Raw genomic sequence first — 21,844 nt, forward strand, 5'->3', positions numbered from 1 at the left:
ACTGCAATGGCTGGCATGCTCCCCTTTCAGGGCCCAGGCTGACTGTCACTCTGGATGTAACAAATTGGTACATTCTCAGAATAATAATTAGTGCAGCAATGAACATACTATTGTTTCGGCTGCATAATGAAGGAACTGCCTTCTGACCACGTGATGACCTTTCACTACATTCGCCAGCTCTGACTCCAGTATTAGGGAGATGAAAAGCTGTGTACTCACAGAGTACGGGCATCCTGGGATTAAGGAATATCAAATGCAGGGGGGAAATAAAAGGCACCGTGTAGCAAAATGTTTTCTGTTCTGTGTCCACATGGCACAGTTAAGACAACCAACTGCTATCCTCACATTCAGAGCAAGCCTTAAAGGAATTAACAATACTAATGCAATTTTATGTTAAATTAAGTGTATTGATATAAGCAAAGTTGTGTGCTATAGAAATTTATTTAATACACATAGTTTTTAGTATTTCTAGTAGGATCCTAGGGTAGGATTTTTTTTCAACATTGTCCCACTGATTGGGAGTGATCGTTTTTGCTGATGAAAGCTTTGTTAGGCTGGGTGAAAGCACCGAGATAGAGGTTTCTTCACAATCTTGAAAATTTATCTGGGAAATATTCTGAGCAACAAGTCAATAGTCGAATGTGCAGAGGTGGTCCGTAGGTCCAAGCTTATGAAAAGCCTCTTACTGACACTAAGAGGACACTGTAATATAATCAGCCTTGGAGGGTAAATATTTAAATGGCATCTCTGTCCACTGCTCATAACAACAATATTTCTGGATAAAATGAAATAAAATAAAAAAAACCCTCTTTGAAATTTTCGACTTTGGTTATAAAAAATGGGCATATGCATTAACACTGTACTTATTTGCAGTGCTTTCCTATGTAAAATAAATAAATAAATAAAATTATGCATCATGGGCAATCAAGACTAAAGAGCACGTGGGATTATCTCACTGAAAAAAAAGGAACACAAACCCTGCCGTTCATTAGGATTTTGCTACCATTTTTATCAATTGTGGATATGTGCTCTCTTACTTTTTTTGGTAAAAGATTTAGTGATTTATATTTTTAAATCACATGGTAAAATGTGTCTTAATGGTCCTGGGAAGAAAAGCAGTGTTCCTTAACAGACAACAGCTGTAATGGATGTACATCACTAATTATTTCCCCCATCCTGAATGACACTGAACCTGTTTCCATGGCAATGCTTTTCCTTTTCATTCTCCTTAAGAACCCTGAGCAGTTCCTGAACCCTGAACACATTTCTCAAGCACGTTTGAGGAACGCTTTGTGTTTGAAAATGAAAAATTGCACATGAATGTGTCTGAGTCCTTCAGAAAAAAAAAATCAAACCTGATTTAATTTGGCAAGTTTCAGATTATTTGTGCTGTTTTTCCTAGACTAAAAAACTGATATTTTAACAAAGCCACTGGAAAAATCTAATATACTTTTAATGGCCTCTTTGTGATAATGTAAAGGTAATTTTATTTATCTCCCAATCTATAAAGGATGACAAGTCCTCGTCTTGTGAAGAAGTGATTTTTTTCTGGTCATGTCTGGGCAGGAGTAAGAATGGCAGACTGCCCTCTTCTGGAGACTAGGAGCAAAGGAACCATGTTTAATTAGTCTTTTGATCTCAAACCTTACATAATCTTTATATTAATGCAGATATATCAATCTTACCCCTTCACAAAGGTGCAAGCTTAATGATTATTTGAAGCCCAGCAGAACCGTAATGCTACGGCCCCTTGACAGTTGGGCAATTTTTATAATTGTTCATTTGGTATAATGTACTGCATATATGCTTTGATTTGAAAGTATTCTTTTGTTTGAGTCTTCTTTGAGTTTGAGTTTTCTTTGAGTCAATTGTATAATAATTTTCAAATCAGTTGCATAGGTCTTCAGAATTATACTCTAGTGATCAAAGCTGATGGAGCCTGCCCTTCATTTAATGAAAATGGACATGTGCCTGAGATCTATTTAATTTCCAGATTTTAGGTTGACATTATGCGTGTGAGAGTGTATGAGTGTGTGTGTGTGTGTGAGTGTGTGTGTGTGTGCTTTTTCAAGCAAACATACAAACATATGTGTTCTGTTTCAATAAAAACAGAAGTAAACAATGTTTTTTTAAAGCGCCAGATAAATTGGAAATAAATCATCTGCACAAGGAAACATGAAAGCGCCTTTTGGTCAAAATGTCCACACAGCGTAACCTAATAAGTCTTTACATCGCCTCTAATGTAGTGTGAGAGTTCATGAGAAAGGCCAGTATTAACATTTTTTTCCCTCTTGAAGGCAGTCAGTACTGTCTCGACATCACGACATGGAGGAAAAAAAACTTTAAAAAGAAATCAAGTTTATGGGGCAGAGATCAAAAATAAGTGCTGCTCTACAACATGCTGAGTCTAGAGGAAAAAAAATTAATTTCACATTCTTTAATTTTCAGAGTAAAATGGACAGCCATTTCAGGTCGAATAATTGTTTGAACCAAGGATTTTATCATTAATCCAGGAGGGCTGGCGGATCTGGGGTCACACTGGGGGTTGATTAGGTACGAGGCGCACAAAGCTCTCCTCAGTCGATGCCATTGAAAAGAAGCAAGTAATTTAGATTCAGAATTGGTCTAGGACTGTGAAGCTCGCTCCATTACCAACCATTTTCAATTTCAGCCTCACAATAAACATCAGGCTTGCCAAGGAAATTAGAGCATTTGGTAATGCACTAGAGGAGATAGGTGAGCCACGACAAGATGACACAACCTAAGCTTCCACTAAAAGAAATCCTTGAGACTAGGCTCCTATTTGCCTTGTTTGTATGCATTTTTAAAAAAAACATATTACCAAGACGGACATAGTCTTGGTTAATTCACCCAGTCATATAAAAAAGTAACTTTTTCATCCATTAAAATAAAATGCACACAAATGTAAAGGTGGCCTTCCTGCAAATATGGCATATTTATAATTCATTTATTCAATCTCCATTGTTTAGATTTTATTTTATTTAATTTTTTTAAAGATTTAAAAAGGGGGGTCATCCTAAAATATGAAAAATTATTTATAGTGGGAATATGATATGTAATGATATGGCATCAAAAAAATGGCATCAACATTAATTCTACATTCACATTCTAAATGTGGGCATTATTATGTCAGAAAAAACCACTCAAATCAAAACATGCTGTAAAATGTTTTCATTTGAAGAAGATACTAATTAAATAATTAATATTGATTTATTGCTGTGCTCTATATATATATATATATATATATATATATATATATATATATATATATATAGAGAGAGAGAGAGAGAGAGAGAGAGAGAGATTGTTCTATTAGCTTTTCCCAAGATCTCTGTATTCCAAAGGATTAAGGTTAAACAATACCTGGTGGTGGATATAATTCCCAGAATTAAGCACATTATGCACAGCACTTTATCAATAGCATAAAATCAATGAGTAAATACTCAGAGGACAGTGCGAGAGCTCATTTTCCCCTGCATTCTCCCTGCCTCCAAGTCCCAGAGAGAAGAAGAAAACCTTCCATCCAGATGAATATTATCAGCATGAAAACAAAGTGACTACCTGAACAAAGTCCATTTTACACTTGCACTTCAATAGATTTCAACCCCATCAAACAGAGAGCTGGGGCTACAATATCCTCTCCAGCCAGACACGGCAAACAGGACTTCACTTCATCATTTTTAGCAGTTCAGCTCTGCTCACTCTCAGCAGCATTGCTGTTTAGTAGCATCGATTTTTGGCATTAAAGTGCACATAAATATTATTTTGTTAATTTTTTGTTATTTTCTGCTGTACTGTGTGCACCATAGTTAAATATATGCTTTTCTCAGGTATGCGGAGAGGGGGTGAAAGGAAATATAACTGAACGGCAATGTCGGTACATGACTGTGATAACCTTTTCCCCAGGGGGGCTTGTTGGCAGACTTTGTGCTTTGCAATTAAGGTAATGAAGTAGGAGTAGAATCTTTAGTGATTGAGTCATGAAGTCATGGTACATGCACTGTCACACCGAGCCAGTGGAATAAAAATCCCATATTTTGCTCAAACCCAGGCAGGAAGAAGAAGAAAAGTGCTGTCAGGGCGTTCCATATGTCACCTGGGTTCTCCGTGTTCTGTTTGAGCAATTGTGTTTGCAGCTTCCTTACTAATTCACCGGCCTCCGTGTTGCCTTGGAATTATCTCCTCCGTTGCAAAAGCCAATCATCTTGGAAGTGGAAATGGGCGAGAGGTTTTCCATTAAATAAACAGACTATGAGACATGTCCATGTTCCAGTCCTTGACAAGGCTGCCTTTTGCTGACTGTCCTTCTGCCTTGAGCTTCGAATGCATGTTTTGCTCAAGAGCCCAGACGCATCTTCATCCGAAACAAGCAAAGGTCCTCTAGGATGTCCTGTTTATATAGTTTGTAGATGTCGGAATCGAGCAAATTGGAAAAAAAAAGAGAGAGAGAGAGTAGCTGTTCTGACACTCTATGTCCTCGCTATACAAAGAGCTACACGCAAGCCTATTGCCTTAGGTTCACGTGCTTTACACTTAACATGCCTTCAGTCCGCACTTGAGAGGAAGCTAGGAAACAGACAGCCAGAGTGAATCTGATGTGCACACACACACAAACGTACTAAACTTCTTAAATGCGCTGCCCTTAGGATACACAGGTCCATCCAGAAAGCAGACAGAAAATGCAGCACGGGGAGTTCAACCCTGGAGTGGTCGGCCTTTGAAAGACAGGTGAATGGGAGCCAGACATCTATTCCACACCAGTGCCTCCAATTTACTCAAGGTGGTAAACCCAGGAGATAGTGTCAACACTAAATTATTTGAGGATGTCAGGGTTTTTTTTTTTTTTTAGGACGAGGGACAAAAAACATATCCCGGCTCCTCAAGATATGAAATTAATTATTGACTTGATTAAGGTGTATGGTGTTAAGATTGATCATGTGATTGTAGTGGAGAGCAACAAAGGGTTAGTGATGCAGAAAGGCCAGCAAAAAAAGGCATCAGGGTCAGGCAATTTCCCAGGAGAAGATGCTCCTGTGATGGTTTTTCTGTGCCCTGTGCTGCCCCCTGGGCTACTCAGCAGCCCAGGATTCCTCTGTATCCCACCTCGAGAGGGAGTAGATGGAAGGCGCAGCATTCCTTCCACGTGTTTGGAAACACGGTGCACCGCGAACGCCCATTAATCCACCTCATTGCCCTCAAAACACGTTACACGGCTTATAAACTATGACACAGCTTGTATTTTTTAATCAGGTTCCATTTATCCTCTCAGCATGTATGTGCGGCAAGTGAGTGTTCTCCGGGTATTTACGGCTTCATTTGTCAGCCATACTCAATCACAATGTGCATTGTACGGTTTGAAATGTGCAATCACACCGTGCACACGGATCACATGTTGTGCCTCCTTATCATATGAAATGTTCAGGACTGGGGACTTCTTTCACCTTTCTTCAGAGTTTGATAGAGAAATGATTCTTATTTTGTGCTGCCACTCCACGGCTTCCTCTGAGTCCACCTCTATTCTGCGTTCAGGAAGAAGGGGACCCCTCAGTACTTTATGAAAAAAAGATACATATTTCATGAGATTCTCAAAAAGAAGACAAAAAATTCTGGCAAGCTCCGAAAGGCTTTTTTTCAATGGAGGTAATGCATACAGCAGATGGTCCTCGTTTCCCCCTGAAATTGTCTATAATTGTTTCTAGCCTATCTCAGATTGTTTTTCCCCCATCTCACTAGATCCTTATCTGTATTACTAACAGGTGTGGCATAAAAGAGACAGAGGAACATAATCGGAAGGATTTGGAGGCTGGCCTATATAGCGCAATAGTGGCTGAAATAAAGAAAAAGAAAATCGGGCCATTTTGTCCCACTTGAGGATGAAATTACGCTTTTATGACAGCTCTAAAAACTCAGCCTCTTTCGTTAGAAGGACGTCTCAGTTAGATATGAGCTACCACCGAAAATGAGTTCTATTAAACTCCACTGTTTCCATATTAGATTTTGTCCCACAGAATTATCTTTGGGGGCTTTTTGTTGCTTATTTAGTTGTTTAGTTTTTCATATTATTACAGCCTAGAAATTGTAACAAATACTGTGAGGCTTTTCTCCCCATTCTTGTTCTGTATTGTTTAGGCATAAATACATTCAAAATCCTTTAATTATTTGTTTTGAAGGATAATCAATATGCAGGAAGTACCACTAGATGGAGCTCACTGTCTGTAAATATGTAAAGTGAAAGTGATTGTTGTTTCCCTCTGCATTTAACCCATTGTGAGAAGTGGGCAGCAATGAAAGGCGCCTGGGGAGCAGTGTGTGGGGAAGTTACCTTGGGGCAGTGGTTGACCTAGTGTTTCCGTAATCGGAAGGTGCCACTGAAGAAGGTTCAAGCACACACTGCTTCCCAGGCTGCTCCTTTCATGGGGGCCCATTGCGCACTAAGGTGATGGATTAAATGCAGGGGATAGATTTTGTTGTGTGGACCGTGTGCTATGTGTTTCACAATGACAATCACTTCACTTTCACCTTGGTGGTTGAGGATTTGAATGTGCAAACAAGTCCGCCTACTTAACCGAATTAGTTTTTTATGGACCAAGGTAAGACAGCATTTGGAAGGCCAATATACACTGAATATAAGACTCCTTCTTTAAAAGGCTCGTTAAACATTTTCAAGGCTAATTGTTGCAAAATAGCATGGAGAGAGAGAGAGATTTTTTTTTAATATACTACAGTCAGTCTCTACTGAAATACTTTACATTTACAGCATTTATCAGACGCCCTTATCCAGGACGATTTATAATCAGTAGTTACAGGGACAGTCCCCCCCTGGAGCAATTTAGGATTAAACGTCTTGCTCAGGGACACAATGGTAGTAAGTGGGATTTGAACCTGGATCTTCTGGTTCATAGGTGAGTGTGTTACCCACCACTACCACCCCCCATAAATACTTATGGCCATAACAGTTCACCCCGATCCAAGGAACAAGATATAGACTATTTTTGAATCTTCAAAATAGTAAGTAACACTTAATAAGTAAAGAATGTTTCACACATCATTTATTTAATGAATAAAAATAGGTATTACAGCATATGCATTCTCCACATTAAAGTCTAAAGCATCAAGAAAACTACACAACCAACAATGAAAGTCATGAGTTGAACACTTTTCTCACCAAGCATTTCAGAAGAACTGTACATCTACCGCTTGGCAGCACTGTGCCACTTGGCAGCAATAGCCCAGACAAAGCAGAAAAAAAAACTAGAAGGAAATCAAAGTTTTATTTAATGTCACCCAGTCCCCCACTGTGCAGCCCCTGCACCCCCTCCATCACAACAATGAGGAAAAGATTAGCAGCGGAGCTAAGTGCTGTCAGTGGTAGAGCAGAAAGACAGGGCCACTTCGTGTGTTGCCGCAAGTGGGGTTAAAACTAAGATGTTTAATTTCTTACTTTTTATCATGACCATGCAGGCCACTCTGTTTCAGTTTTCAAACTACGTCTTTCTGCTGCTCACGTTCCAACAGAAAATCTCAAGCTCCCCAAATCTTCACTGTGTGAGTCCCAAGATGTTCCCCCCAAAAATCTGGATATTTCCAATCTTGGCGTGATGGCTGGTGTGGAATTAAAAGAGGCAATTACAGAAAAATGAAAATTTTCTATACAAATGTGGACCAAGGGACAACAGATTACGATAAATCCGAATTGCCCATAAATTCTGTGGGTCCCTGAATGACAGAACTTGTTATTACTGTATGTAAACACTGCCAAGCTGATGATATTGTGGTAAAACACATCCTACATAAAGCATCTCTAGGCTTGTTTAATTACCCAAAGCACATTAATGGCCTTGTGAACAGCAGTCAAGATTTTTGGTTCTAATCTTCTTTATGCAAAATGTTGAAAGAATTTCTGTGATGCCAGTTTAGGCAAAGTAAATGGGCATTAACCATTTCAAGAGCCATGGGTACTCATCTAATCAGAGTCTCAGCACGCTGTAAAGCAGATGGATAGAATGGTCAGTGCCAAAAATGAGATGCTACTGGATCATGAGTGCAGTGACATTTCCAGTCTGATGCTCAAGTTTCCAGTACGCATCATCTAGTCAGTAACACCAGAGCTTCTTTGACATTGAAAACATGGAATACAAACTGAGCTGAAAACTATGGGGACTAAAGTTAAATTGGTGCTAAGTGCAGAGTTACGTGCTAAGTGTGTTTGCTAGTTTAAGGTCAAAGGCATCCTCAGGATTTACAGTACAGGCTAAAAGTTTGGACGCACCTTCTCATTGAATGTGTTTTTCTTTATTTTCACGACATTGGTAGATTCTCACTGAAGGCATCAAAACTATGAATGAACACATGTGGAGTTACGTACTTAACAAAATGTGGAGACCTGGCTCCAATCGAGATGGTTTGGGGTGAGCTGGACCGCAGAGTGAAGGCAAAGGGGCCAATAAGTGCTAAACACCTCTGGGAACTCCTTCAAGACTGTTGGAAAAGCATTTCTGGTGACGACCTCTTGAAGCGCATCGAGAGAATGCCAAGAGTGTGCAAAGCAGTAATCAGAGAAAAGGGTGGCTATTTTGAAGAAAGTAGAATATAAAACATGTTTTCAGTTATTTCACCTTTTTTTGTTAAGTACGTAACTCCACATGTTTTCATTCATAGTTTTGATGCCTTCAGTGAGACTCTACCAATGTAAATGGTCATGAAAATAAAGAAAACACATTAAATGAGGTGTGTCCAAACTTTTGGCCTGTACTGTACATAAACCAATAGATAAAGCAAGAAAGAAAAGAGTCTAATGATGTTTGCAGATGTGATGTACTGATGGTCACGAGTTTAAATGATCCAGAATGAAGAGGTAGCATGTTTGAGAGCTGTCAATCATCGGTCGTCTTTATAAAACCATCATTAAAGATTGTTTTCTGAGTGACGTTAATATGCACACACCAAAAAAAGTGTTAATATTAGTTCACATTTTTTAAGATAGAGATACCAGGCAGTTCTTTCTTGTTTCATCTAGTTACGTAAATCCTAGTGAACGAGCCCCACACTTAGTGCTGTGCTTACTGCTAGTTTGAAAATAGTGCCCTATAAATGAGGCCAAAAGCCATAATCCCTGCTGCTTGGATCAATGGGTTTATTTCTTAAATCATTACTGAAAGCAAATATTCAATATGCACTTATAGCTTGACAAAGAGCAAAATGATTGGCATCACACGTTCATGGTTGCCCTTGCAGCAATGAGTTAAACCATCCATCGTCACATAATTTGTGGCCCAGTTAAAATCATATGTATTCCATACAATCGGGAGTGCATTTGTACTTGCTGAAGCATAAAGAAAAATGAAATACTTTATTTGGCCGCTGATTCTTTTTCGCCTGTCTCCGAGTTCTCATAAGCCCCACTCTGCCCCGTCTCAGCCATGCAGGTTACAGAAACCATCTGCATTGGCAGATTAAGCTAAGGAGCCCTCCATTAAAGAGCCCTGGCTACAGAAACATCATTTCTATGCATTTCAGGCCGTGCTCGCATGGAAGATATTTTGCCACCACCACCACCCCCACCCCCTTTTCCTCCCTCACTCCACCCCCCACCACCCCCCAACATATCACCCTGGAAGACCATTAAAGCCTAACCATGTGAATACCACCTATTCACAGAGAGCTCATTGTTCATGGCAAGGTAAGTGGGGAAACCTTTACACTGTAATGACTCTGGCACGCCACACATGCTGATTTTAAAAGAGGAGAGGGAAGAAATTGGAAAAATAAATGTAGAGATACGGAGGCGCCCCGCTCCCACAGCTTGTAAGATAGTGTGTGCACAGGAGCAAGTCTAATTCTCTCCTTCCCTCCCTTAAAAAAAAAAAAAAAAATTAGAGAGTGTGCCGAGCAAAACATGTAAGCTTTTTGATGCCACGGGACGTATGCATGCAACCACAACATATTCAGCCCCCTTTGTCAGAGGATGAGGGGTGCTTGAGTCAACTAAATCCTATATGTTCAATACGCTGGAGAGCAAATAAAGAAAAGAAGAAGGGGGAGACCACACATCATCGTGCCAGGCCACAAGGCTATAATACTGAGCAAAGGTTGCTCGGCAAACACTGATATTTATCTACATGGCTTAGCACAGTGGCAGCTGTGTGTGATTTTAAATTCACAGACGTTTGAAGAACAGTCTTGAAAATAAAGAGCAGTGGTGTGTATGGGATCATTGATATGGCCTGCTTTAAATAAACGATCCATATTTGATATGTAAATGTATAGAGAAGTTGCATGGGGATCAGCCAACCTTGCTGACCTCCCTTTCCACTGCAAAGTGCGGAGTGATAACTGCACCAGCGCACGCTGAGCAAACATTGACAGTGAGACCTCAGCGCTGCGGGCCCGGCCTCCTGTTCACAAGGTGTTGAAGAGCCCGACCCGCCTGCGGCGCCGGGGCCCTACGGCAAACATGCATGATTAATGTCTCTCAGGATTAAAAAGCCTGCCCGTCCTACTGCGCTTTAAATTAAAACATTGCTAATAACTGTCAAGTAAAGCCACATTTATCGCCATGTTTCCGGCATGTGTGAAGAGAGGATTCTGGGGGTTCGACAGGAGGCCGCGCTAAATAGCCCTCGCTTGCCGTAAACGTACAGTATCAGTGTCTTTTTAACCGCACTAATGTTGGTGTGCAATTTTTTTATTTATTTAATTTTTTTTTTACAAGCAAAATTGTTTTCTGGTGTTTCATGGGTGATAAATTATGTTAATCCTGGAGGGGCACTGGGGTGGAAATGAATGAAGTGAGAGTGCGGCTGAGATTAGCATAGCCTAAATCCATTTACAGACTGCCAGTGTTTGGAGCTGGGCTCTCATTTCACCAGTTATTATTCCATCATCGATGCTTCATTTCATCCCCACACCCACCTCCCTCGCACCACCCGCCCCCCCGTCCTCGCCAAACTCTGTTTTAAAAGCGCCGGCTTTATTTGCCCCCAATATTTGTTACAGCGTCTGGATTAGCGTGAAACCTGAGGAGGGTGATTACTGCTCGTTCCGACAGGATTCACAAGAGAGCAGCAATGTTGCTTTTCACACGCACACACACACACACACACACACACACACATATGCATACATACATATATATTTTACTAGTAGTGTATAAAAACATATATGTATATATGCATATATTTGTAGAATGGTGACACAGCAGCATGACTTCAAGCCCTGAGCCTCTGAACCGTGGAACCGCAGTGGGATGTTTCGCTGGCACAAAGAAGCCGGAAAAAAAAAAAAAAAAAAAGTGGGGAGAATAAAATAAAATAAAGAGAGAAACATCCCCAAAAAGCACCGTGGCTTAGAAGCAGGATATTCTTATTTAGAGCAGAGGCCTTCTGTGATTCCACAGTCAAAAGTAATCAGCTGCCTCCCCAGACTGCTCCTCTCTTCCCGCGGCCCGCAGCCAGCGAAAACATATTTCCATTTTAACGCCTTCAGATGATCAAAGCATCAGCTTAATATAATCAGCTCAAACCCATTTACCAGCGAGCCCCACCGCTGCGTCTGGGGACCGCTTCCCTTCCCAGCCCTATCTATTCGGAAACAGGTGCTATAATAGTAAATTAATTAGACTGAGGAGATGCACCTTGTTCCTCGCCGCCGCCAGCCCCTCGTGGGTCACAGCCTCCAGGAAAATGCCATCTGGGCTCGAGTTTCCCTCCGGGAGACAAAGGGGACGGGGGAGGGCGGGCGGGGGCAGCAACCGGGCCCGCAGTCGACTGTGGAGGTTTTTACATGACAATTAACCCTATTAGCCCCTCGCTCACTGTGTGTTTGCTTCACTTTTTCTACCCCCCCCCCCCCTCCGGCTCCTCGTGAGGACTTGGGGTGTGGGCCGGCGGAAGGGTTAGGGCAGGGTGGGATGTGCGTATGTGAACGGGGGTGGGGGGGGGGGGGGGGTGTTTGTGCACCTCAACACGTTGCCTTCCACAAATGTTTACCGTACGAGTGCGGAGTTTAGGGGTGGGGGGGTAGGGGGGTGACGCGGCCTAACCCCTGCAGCCGCCGCTCTTTCGGCTAATTTATTCCCAGCGAGGGTTCGGCTACCGTGGCCAGACCATTGTCGGCGAGGTGAAGATAATATTCTACAAGAGCTTTGAATGATGGGAGATTCGGCCGCCGCGTCTGCTAATAATGAACACGTGTAAATGCCCCCGTTCTGCTCCCAGCAGGAATAGTAGATTCTACTTCTTGTGATTGCAGCCACAAATCTGATATTTCTGGAAATATACGATTGTCCATAATTGTTTCTCATGAAACAATGCAGTGGGAAACAGAATCTGTAAAACAATTTGGGGCTGAAACACTCTTGCAGGACAGTTAATGGCTTTCAGGCCTGCACTGTTGGTGTTTAGGTGAGGAAGGTGGCAGGCCTCTGAACCTTAAAAGTCCTGGACAGTTGCGCCTTTCTGAAGCTTCCTAGGCTAATAGCAAGTAGCAGTGGAAAATGTGAAGGGGAGTTTGAATCCTGAGCCTGAAATCTTACCGTCAGTCGGCTTTCAGGGCTTTGCATCTCCATGAAATAAGGGAGAATGGAGAAGCCACTGCTTAATGAGTTTAAAAAAAAGCCTGAAAATTTATGCTTACAGGATTTTTAGGGTGACTTGGTGTAATTGCCGGAGAGCCAGAGGAGATCTGGGGCCCATCGCTGACGCCTCGGGCAGCTCTGGGAGAGGAACTTTCGAGAAGAAGAAAAAAACGGAAAGGTGCAAACCAGCAGCGCCGGAGCCACGAGGCAGGAGTGGCGGTAATGGCGGCGATAGAGATGTAAGATTGCGCGTTCGTCACTCACCGCTGATGAGCACAATGGAGAACTAAGTGCAATAAAGCGATTAGCGGCGCGTTCGCTCCCCCTCTCTATCTGTCAGGGGGGCTCCCTCTGTTTGCCACACAGATTTAGTGATTAATCAAACGCGGGGAGGACGGGAACGGGAGTTGCGCGCCAGAGAGCCGGAGGGGCCGCGGAACTCCTCCTCGCCGGTCCTCCTGGGCCCTGGGATCAGCTCTGCACAAATATTGGGATTTGATGGGAGTTGGGCGGTAAGCCGCGAGCAGATGGCGGAGGATGTTCAGTTAAGACGGCTGATTGATTCCGGGAAACAGATATCCCCCTCGTTACGTTGAAAGCACCTTTGGGACCGCGGTCAAGTGCTCAACTAGCCTCTGCCGCCAAAAGGCAGAGCGCGGGGAGGCAGGAGACGATGGCAACGCACCCCGCGGACGCAGGGAGAGGGACTGCACAAGCCCCTGATCCCTGAATAATGGGGCTGGCATAGGGAGGAAATTACCCCTCTCAGAGACGAGGCACTCACACGGCGGAAAAAGAGGGTTAAACGGGGGAAAGGGGCGCGCTGCCCGACCTTATCTTAACCCGGGCCGTGCAGCGAGCGACGGCCTGGCTTCTGGGCGTAAGCACATGATGTAGAAGATGGACTCATCGGTGCTCAGAAATTACTCTCTTCAGTATGGATGTGACCTACATAAAGTCATTTGTTGACAGCGCAGCGTCCGTGTTTGGGAGTTTTTTTTTAGGGGCGTAGTATACACGCCGCTGCAGAAAAAGTGATTGCAACAGATTTTTCTAATACTGTTTACAATTCATGAATTATTAAATAAATTCTTTACGTAGTTTAGAAAGCTTAAAAATAAAACAATTGTTCCATTGTAAAATAATAGTGAATTAAATAAATGTATGATGCAATTTTTTTTTGTAATTTAGAGTAATTGTAATTTAATTTTTTTTTTTTATGAAGGAGTCAGAACCCCAGGAGAAGAAGGGGTGAAGAACGGTATCTGTTCTGTGTGGCGCTCCATTGAGAAGGAGCCCCGGGGCTTTTGTGAGGTCAGCACTGAGAGAGGCGACGGTGACAGTGGCACACCGCTCTCCCCGAGCACCGGCACACACCGCTTCTCACCAACTCTTTCACCACACACACACCAGCACAGAACTGACCGATGGAAAAATGTGTAGCATAAAGGTTTAATTCAGTCTGAATTTCAATTATATTGGCAATAAGATTTTTTATCATGACATTTTATCAATATTATCATATAGACCTATTTGTTTATTGGCAGTATGTTTAATAATTCAGTTTTAGTGTACATATCAGTATATTTGTCCATTTTGTACAATGTTGTTAATTAATTATTACAGTATTAATCAAAACATAATAATTACAAATTGTATTAATTAGTAGTAATTCAGCCGGTGGTACAGAACATAAATGTGATTTTAAATTTATATTTAACGGACATGCAATTATAATTATTTCTATATTTATAAAACATTAATAAAAAGGTCAGTGAATCATATAAGTTAAATCTGTAATGGTCAATGCAATTCCACAGTAAAACCTGTGAATAACAGGCACGGTTATGAAATCAGCAGATCCCATTTTTGAAGGTATAATCATTTCTATCTGATAATGCTGCCTCATTTCTCCTGCGCCGCGCGCCACGTCTTAAAGAGGTGACAATCTTGTTAAGAGGATTTGGAAGCTAATGTGTCTCTCTCAGCCGGCCATCCAGATTTTATTTATTTTTTAATAATCAAAGGAAGGGATCTTGATCGAGGTGTGGTGGGTATTAAAAGCACTCATTTTTTGAGGGTGGGTTTATCTATAATCAATTCTTTCCCCAGGGACACACATTAATTGCTTTAAATGATAGGCTTCAACCAATACATCCTTGAACTTAAAAAGCATGGTGCAGACATTTTTTTTCTCTTTTATTCAATCAAATCATCTTCACAATTGCCCTCCTTTACTCAGATAATATGGTTAACCTTTTATGTTCCAATATTTGAAATTAGACTTTCAATTAGTGCGTAATTCTAAAAAAAAAAAGGGATAAAGGAAGAAACCGGAAAGGGGGTAAGGAGAAGTGATGAAGAAGCAGGCTGATGGCCCCATTATTCTGCAAAACATTTGAAGATTACAGAGCAAAGTTTCACATTTCAAAAGCAGCAAATGAAGCCATTGCTTTTTCTGCAGTCATATGCCATTACGACCCTTATATTACAGATTACCCCCCCCCCCCCCACCCACACACACACACACACACACACACACACACACAGCTCTAAATATAGTGTCTGTACTGTACTACCACAATAATCCCTGAGTGTGTAGCCCAAAAAGAAGCCTTATTGTAATTGATCACTGCAATAAAACCTATAAATAATATTTATGGCTAAATTGCCTGTAATTTGTAACACTTGTCATAAATCAACATGTTAGGAATGATATGAGTAAAATCAGCTCCTTGTACCTTTTGCTGGCATTTCAAAACCTTTTTTTTTCATGTTATTCAGACAAACCTGAATGCTTTAAAAACACAACAGCAGGCATCATTGCTCTCCATCAGAAAGCGCAGGAGAGGGTTCCAGAGCCAGGTCAGCGACAAAGATAAGAGATGAAAATTGGCACTGGAGAAAATTAGGGTTATTCAGCACACCAATAAGCACCTATCTGCTTTTGGTCATGGTGCTTTCTCACACTTTATAAATCATCATTTAATTATGGTGACGAGGACTGGCTGTCAAAGCTGACGGCGGGAGGAGTCCATGGGGCATCCTGCACCAGGGTCGCCGCACAAAAGGGGGCTCTGTGCCTCCCTGGCATTTCAAATGACAGCAGATGCATCATTGTGGAGAACCCCCCATAACAACCAAAAAATACGGAACAAGTGTGCAGATTAAACTCATCCTCAAACTCACCGTCAGATTAAATAAATGAACCATTCCTCGCCGTGCTGTTCAGTCTTCTCCAGTCTCCTGCTGCTGCCAGGGTCTGAGGGACACCAACGATCGACCAGTCTGCTCCACGTCTGTTTTTTAGCCATATTTTATCTGGCAAATCAGTTTAAGACTTCAATACTTTTAACTTTGAAAATATGCAATGTTAAATGAATGTCTGCCAAACATACAAGTGCACTGCATTACACTGGAGAGTAATATTATGCATAAAAATGTTATAATGTGCGCATTTATATTGTAATTGATTAAGAAAATAGACGTATTTACTTCGTTCTGAATTTTTACGAAAAAAGAGCATCGATGTTCCCATTCGGTTCCACTGTGTGTTATACGTCGCCTGCTATGTTACACTAGTGTTTTGATGCCATCTATTGGAACAACTGCTCATTTTATCTTTGTTTTTTATTAAAGGGGTCAGGTAGAAGCGGGCTGAACGTGCAGCCTGCAGACAGACAACAACACAGGACTTTTAATGGTCAAACATGGTCAAACATTGAGAAAGAAGGCATGAGATCAATTTTGAATACAATATAAATGTAGATATAGACATTATTCATAGACATATAAACACTGACTGGTGATGTCAGATTTTTTTAAAAAGAGAAAATCCATTAATATAAATTAATTAATGAATAACATTTGAGGAAACTATAAAAGTAAGACAAATTTGAGTCAACATATAATGTAGATATTTGTAATTTAGTCAAAGAAGAGATTATTTGCATTAATTAAGTATTGATAGAGATCCTTGAATTTCCTGTAAAAAGTTCTATTGCTATTATTATTTATTCATTTTGATTCATTTTTATAAATACTGCCTGTTTTCGACACTAATGTGTATTGTCTATCTGCACAAACAAAAATTATTGTTTGCAGGCGGTGTACCCATCTTTTTTAAATGTAAAATGTAATGCAAACAACATCAGAGGCAAATGTGTATTAGTATTTGTACATTTTTCTTTAATCTTACTGCAGGGGGCACTGCCTCCATGCAAATATACGCCTCACCACAGCAACACCGCCAATTACTGCACCTCACTAATTAACCCCAGAATGTTCCTCCTGTCCTAATCAGATCTGCGTTGTAAAAAAAGTAACAATTCATTGTTTTGGAGTTGAGAAAAATACAATTTGACTGAAATAATTATTTTTGTTTTATCAGATTTGACATAAAATAACATTTATTTAGATACAAGAGCCTATCTGTCAACAAATCTTTGAGATGGCCTTCATGTCCACAGAATTCATGTCCACACACATAGAAACAAAAAAGATCTTGTCGCCCCCCTCCCCTGAGCTCTCACTGAGCCAGCCTCTGTTATCATTTCTGGGCGTACGTATCCATTCGGTGGCGACCCTGACATCGTGGAAGGGGCTGTGAATGGGGACTCAATGGCACTCCAACTCTCCCCTCTTCCCCTCTACCTTGACACCCTCTCGGACTGAGCAGGGTCCAAGGCTGAATGGGCCAATGGGTTCATTTGAAAATTGACTGGAGGATGATTGGGGAGTCATTTGGTGGCCTCTCCACTGCCGGGATCGATCTCTGGGCGGATGGGGGGGTTGGGTTTGGCCTCAATCAGAGGGGCCTTTCATTTCAATCACATGCTGATAGAGGCTTGACATTAATTGGTTTAAAAAGCAGCGTTGTGGAGGTGGTGGGGCGTGTGCCTCAGTGAAGAGCGCTTGGGGGAAAATGGTTTTAAGAGAGTGATGATAGACAGCAAATTATCCTCAGAGAGAAAATGGGACTCAACCTGAGAGTCTGCAAGAGACATCTGGTGTCCATTAGTCTGCTAATACACTTGATAAGCCCCCAAAAACAGGAACATGTCCCTGGAAACACAATTTTTAAAAGACATTCTTAATAAAAAATCTTAAAAAAAAAAAAAAGAAGGCTGAACTATATTTGTATAGGGTGGTAGTAGGCTAGACCACAAAGTCACAGGTTCAAAGATCACTTACTACCATTGTGTCCCTGAGCAAGACATTTAACCCTGAGTTGCTCCAGGGGGGACCGTCCCTGTAACTACTGAAGTCGCTCTGGAAAAGGGCATCTGATAAATAAAAATGTAGAAATTTCATTGCCAGAGAAATACTGGAGACGAGTATTTGAAACTTCTCATCTTTTCTTCTCATCATTTTGTACATTTGGAATTATATAACTGAGCCAATTACCACATGGGAACTGCAAAAGCAGGTAAAAAGGTAAACACGGTGAAACCAAAACCTCGGCACAATATTGAGACACATCCCAGTAAATCCTTGCAGAACCGATATTTATCACAAGTCATTTGCCCTCAAACAGACAGCTGCTGGCATTGTGCTCTTGTCACAAGTGACTAAGATTTATGACAGACAATTATAGCGTCTGGCCGCTAGAAGCCTCATAATCAGCACTATTATTTAAAGATTGCAGCAATAAATTGACTTCTGCCGCTTATCAGATATCGGGCCTCTTTGGCAAAATTCTCATCGGCTGCTTTCTCACAGCATGGGACGCTTTAATGGTTGGGGACTGTACCCTTTGGTTTAAAAGGAGTGCACATTAGGCTACAAGACAGGCAAAAGCGGGCAATTATTTATAAGTGATGCCTTCCCATTTGATGCTGTCTGCACACATCATGCCTCCATCCTGTCCTGACAGGGCTCCAAATAACCGGCTTCAGCGGGGCATTTGTCAGTCGGGTATGAATAGCCCAGAGTCGTGCAATCTTCTCCTGACCTCTTGATGGCGCTCAGGCAAGATGTTACATCGAACAACACATGCATATAAATATATATTTTTAATTATTATTACTATTTTGCCCTGTTTAGTGAACACACAACCAGCATGAGGTCCACTGGGGAAATCTGACAAAAAAAATGTAAAGTCTGTAATAACTCCAAGTTCCAACGCAGAACAAATATGACTGTGGGAAATTGGACATTGGAGGCAATTAAGGAGGCAATTAAGCTTCCCAAGGACTTTCCTCTCTTTAGAGAGCCCAACACATGCTCTGTTATCAGACTAGGAACTAAAAGAAAAAAATTCATTTGTTAGCTATACAATAAAAATATTACACTTGTGTGACATTGTATTTCATGAAGAATTTTGTTAATATTCAGTTATATCAAATGTATATTTTTGCATTTCAAAACACAATTATTTATTCAAATTTATTTTTAAAATCACAGTTTGGTGAGACAGATTAGGGTGCAAAATTAAACAGAGACGCTTATACAAAAAAAAAGCATGAACAGGACGAGTCTTAAAATCACCACAACCAGGAAGATTTACTCAATGACACTTGCCTCCAAAGGTCTGGTTAAGAGCAAATATCCCCTGAGCTGTCGACAATCTGCACCCGTTTCGGTCTGAACTATGGAGTCAGGCCAGCCTGGAGTCTGGTGGAAGTCCCAGATTGAGGCCTTAATTCTGAACCCTCTTGGATAGGTGTTAATATCGTTCTTAAAACCTTCATTTACATCCTCAGATTAACATGGGCCTGAGTTTTTGAGCTCTTTGCCCCTGTTAATTACAGCTTTCCCAGTGGAAAAGGAAGTCGCTGTCTTAAAAGTATGGTTAAGGCCACTTTACCTGTCTTTTTCCTGAAAATAAGTCTCATTTAAAGATTTAAATGCACTTCTGGGAATCTTACATACATCCCATTACTTACATTCCAGTATCTTACTTACAACTCCCACATATAGTTTCTTTGTGCCCCTTCATTCCAGAAACCTGAAACTGGGCAGGCCTGGGAAACACTGGGAAGTCTGCATTCTAATAAAGTAAAAGGTTTAACACATTAGCCAGTGAAGGCAATGATACCCTCATTAGCATCAATGCAGTTGTAATCCTGTTAGCCCTGGCAGTTCCAGCCACATTATCCCTGTGGTTGATTGCTTCTGACATCCATACAGTAGGTGGCCCAGTTCGGAGTGGTTATGGGGACGCCATAGCCAGAGGTCAGATGGATAACCACTCGCCTGGCGAAGAGGGAGTACATAATGACTGGGACTGGTTCAGTCATGTGGAAGGGGGTCTATCATCAGCGTCTGACAGGGCGCAGCTCAATTGGCTCTAATTGCCGGTCAACACCACCCTTCTGTATCAAATCCAGCCATCGCCTTACCACTCTGTTACCACTGAACATCTCTTAAGGGGATCTCAGAAGTGGAGTCATGGGTCGTTAGATGACAGTTAAGTGTTGCTGTAAAGACATCTTTCTATAAAATGTCCACCCCTTCATTGCTGAATTCTTCATTACATTTTATATTTATGCCATTGCAGATGGGTAAAATGTGTGAAAAGCACAAATAAAAAGTTAACCAGTGTTGTACAGTTTCTAAAAATTATCATAACAAAAATTATCCTTTCAGTGTGCTATGATCCAATGCAATGGCTCTGTGATGTATGCATGGTTTGGATTGTATTAGAATGAATATTGCATGTTATTGACTTGAGTCTTGCGTCACTCTGGATATAGTGTTTGATGCAGGTAACTGCAGAGGTGATGATGCATGATGACTGACTTCGGCTCCCAGGGGCTGCAGGACCCCTGTACCGGTTGATGGTGGCAGCAGAGAGTCACTTCATTAAATATTCTATTCAGAATGAGATTCAATTTTGGGAGTTTTTTTGTTCCAGTGCAAATGTTGACATTTCAATATGCCAAGTGACAAACTTGATGCTTTCTGTTTGCCAATTGTTATCTGAGACAGGATGCTGAAAGTACAGGCTTTGTTGACTTCAGAAAAAAAAGTAGACATAAAAAATATCAAACTTTCTTTCAACCACACAATTATCTGGGAAAGGGCCTTTTATGTGCTTTACCCCAGTAAGCAATCTGCATAAAAAAATATTCATGAACCGTCCAAAATGGCTTTGCTTTTATAGCCCATGTCAATCACAGAATCTCAAAGAAAACTCCAGATCACTTAGAGACTGTTAAGAGGCAACTTCTGCAGCGTGTTATATCCGGACAGTTCGCAGCACCATCATCTTCATCACTCAGAAAAGTCTACATGAAATTGATTTTTTTTGGGGGGGGGTTGTTATTGGTAAATGTGGAGATGAAGGTTTAATGCCACAACCAGTTTCCAGAATCCTCAGCCGAACCACTTGAACCTGGCAGCTAAGGGTCAAATGTAGTTTTTTTAGTCAATTAATCCCAAGGCTAATTGAAAGCTAATTGCGCCACCACAATGTTGTGTAGCGGCAGAAGGCAGTGTCATGCCCTGGGGTGGCACTCAGTGTGGCTCACTAAATGCTGATCCCCATCAAGTCTCTGTAGAGCCCAGAGCCTCTTTCCCCTTCTGCTCATACGGGCTATGTGACAACGCCACGCCACACCAACCGGCGCTCAGCAAAAAAAAGAAGCCATCAAGTCCCACAAAGTCATTTGCATTACAGCGCAGACCAACCAAAGCGCAGAAAAGAGGAAACCCATGGGAACTCACCTTCTGAGAGGCGCTCCACAGCCCAAGAGCTGAGCAAGAGTAAAAAAAAAAAAAAAAAAAGGGAGAAACACATCCCAGCCTCCTCTGCTCTTCCGTTCTCCTCTTCTCTTCTCCCTCCTGCTCAGCATCCCTCCATCAGAGCAGCGAGAGGAGGAAAAAAAAAAAAAAAAACCAGCGCCCGCTCCGCGCCTCTTCCCCATCCGCCTGGCTCCACCGTGGCGGCGAGAGCAGGTACGCATCACTGCTGGGGGAAGCTCCTTCGCCGCGGCAGGGCGGCCGGCCGGCTTCACCGTTTCACCCCCCGGATCACAGTGTGCGGATGCCTGCCTCGGCACTCCTTACAAAACAAACACACACACAGGTTTTTCAGCAGTGTAACCCTGAGTCAGGCCTGTCTTTGAAAGTGCTTTCTACCCCACAACACAGACGGCTTTCATTATCTTCGCAGTCGCAGCAAGGCCTAGCTTTAAAAGCTACTGATTTCTTTTTTCCTTTAGCCTCCCACACAAAGGAAGGGCATTTTGTAAATTACTTGCTCGTTTCAGACCAACAAAAGGTACTTTCATTGAACCCCCCCCC

At 41.7% G+C, this 21,844-nt stretch overlaps 1 protein-coding gene across 9 annotated transcripts in view; it reads right to left on the reverse strand.

Annotated features, from left to right (window-relative positions):
• The window catches only part of sox2 (SRY-box transcription factor 2), a 73,657-nt gene extending 52,334 nt beyond the window's left edge, over nucleotides 1-21,323 (reverse strand). For all 9 annotated transcript variants that reach the window (XR_003751678.1, XR_003751679.1, XM_029000672.1 and 6 more), the window contains exon 1: nucleotides 21,266-21,323. The gene's annotated coding sequence lies outside the window, so the exon portion shown is untranslated. The remainder of the gene's footprint in view (nucleotides 1-21,265) is intronic.
• Between the last annotated feature and the right edge of the window lie 521 nt (nucleotides 21,324-21,844).

Source organism: Denticeps clupeoides, chromosome 13 (assembly GCF_900700375.1).
Source record: "Denticeps clupeoides chromosome 13, fDenClu1.1, whole genome shotgun sequence".
Lineage (NCBI taxonomy): Eukaryota > Metazoa > Chordata > Actinopteri > Clupeiformes > Denticipitidae > Denticeps > Denticeps clupeoides.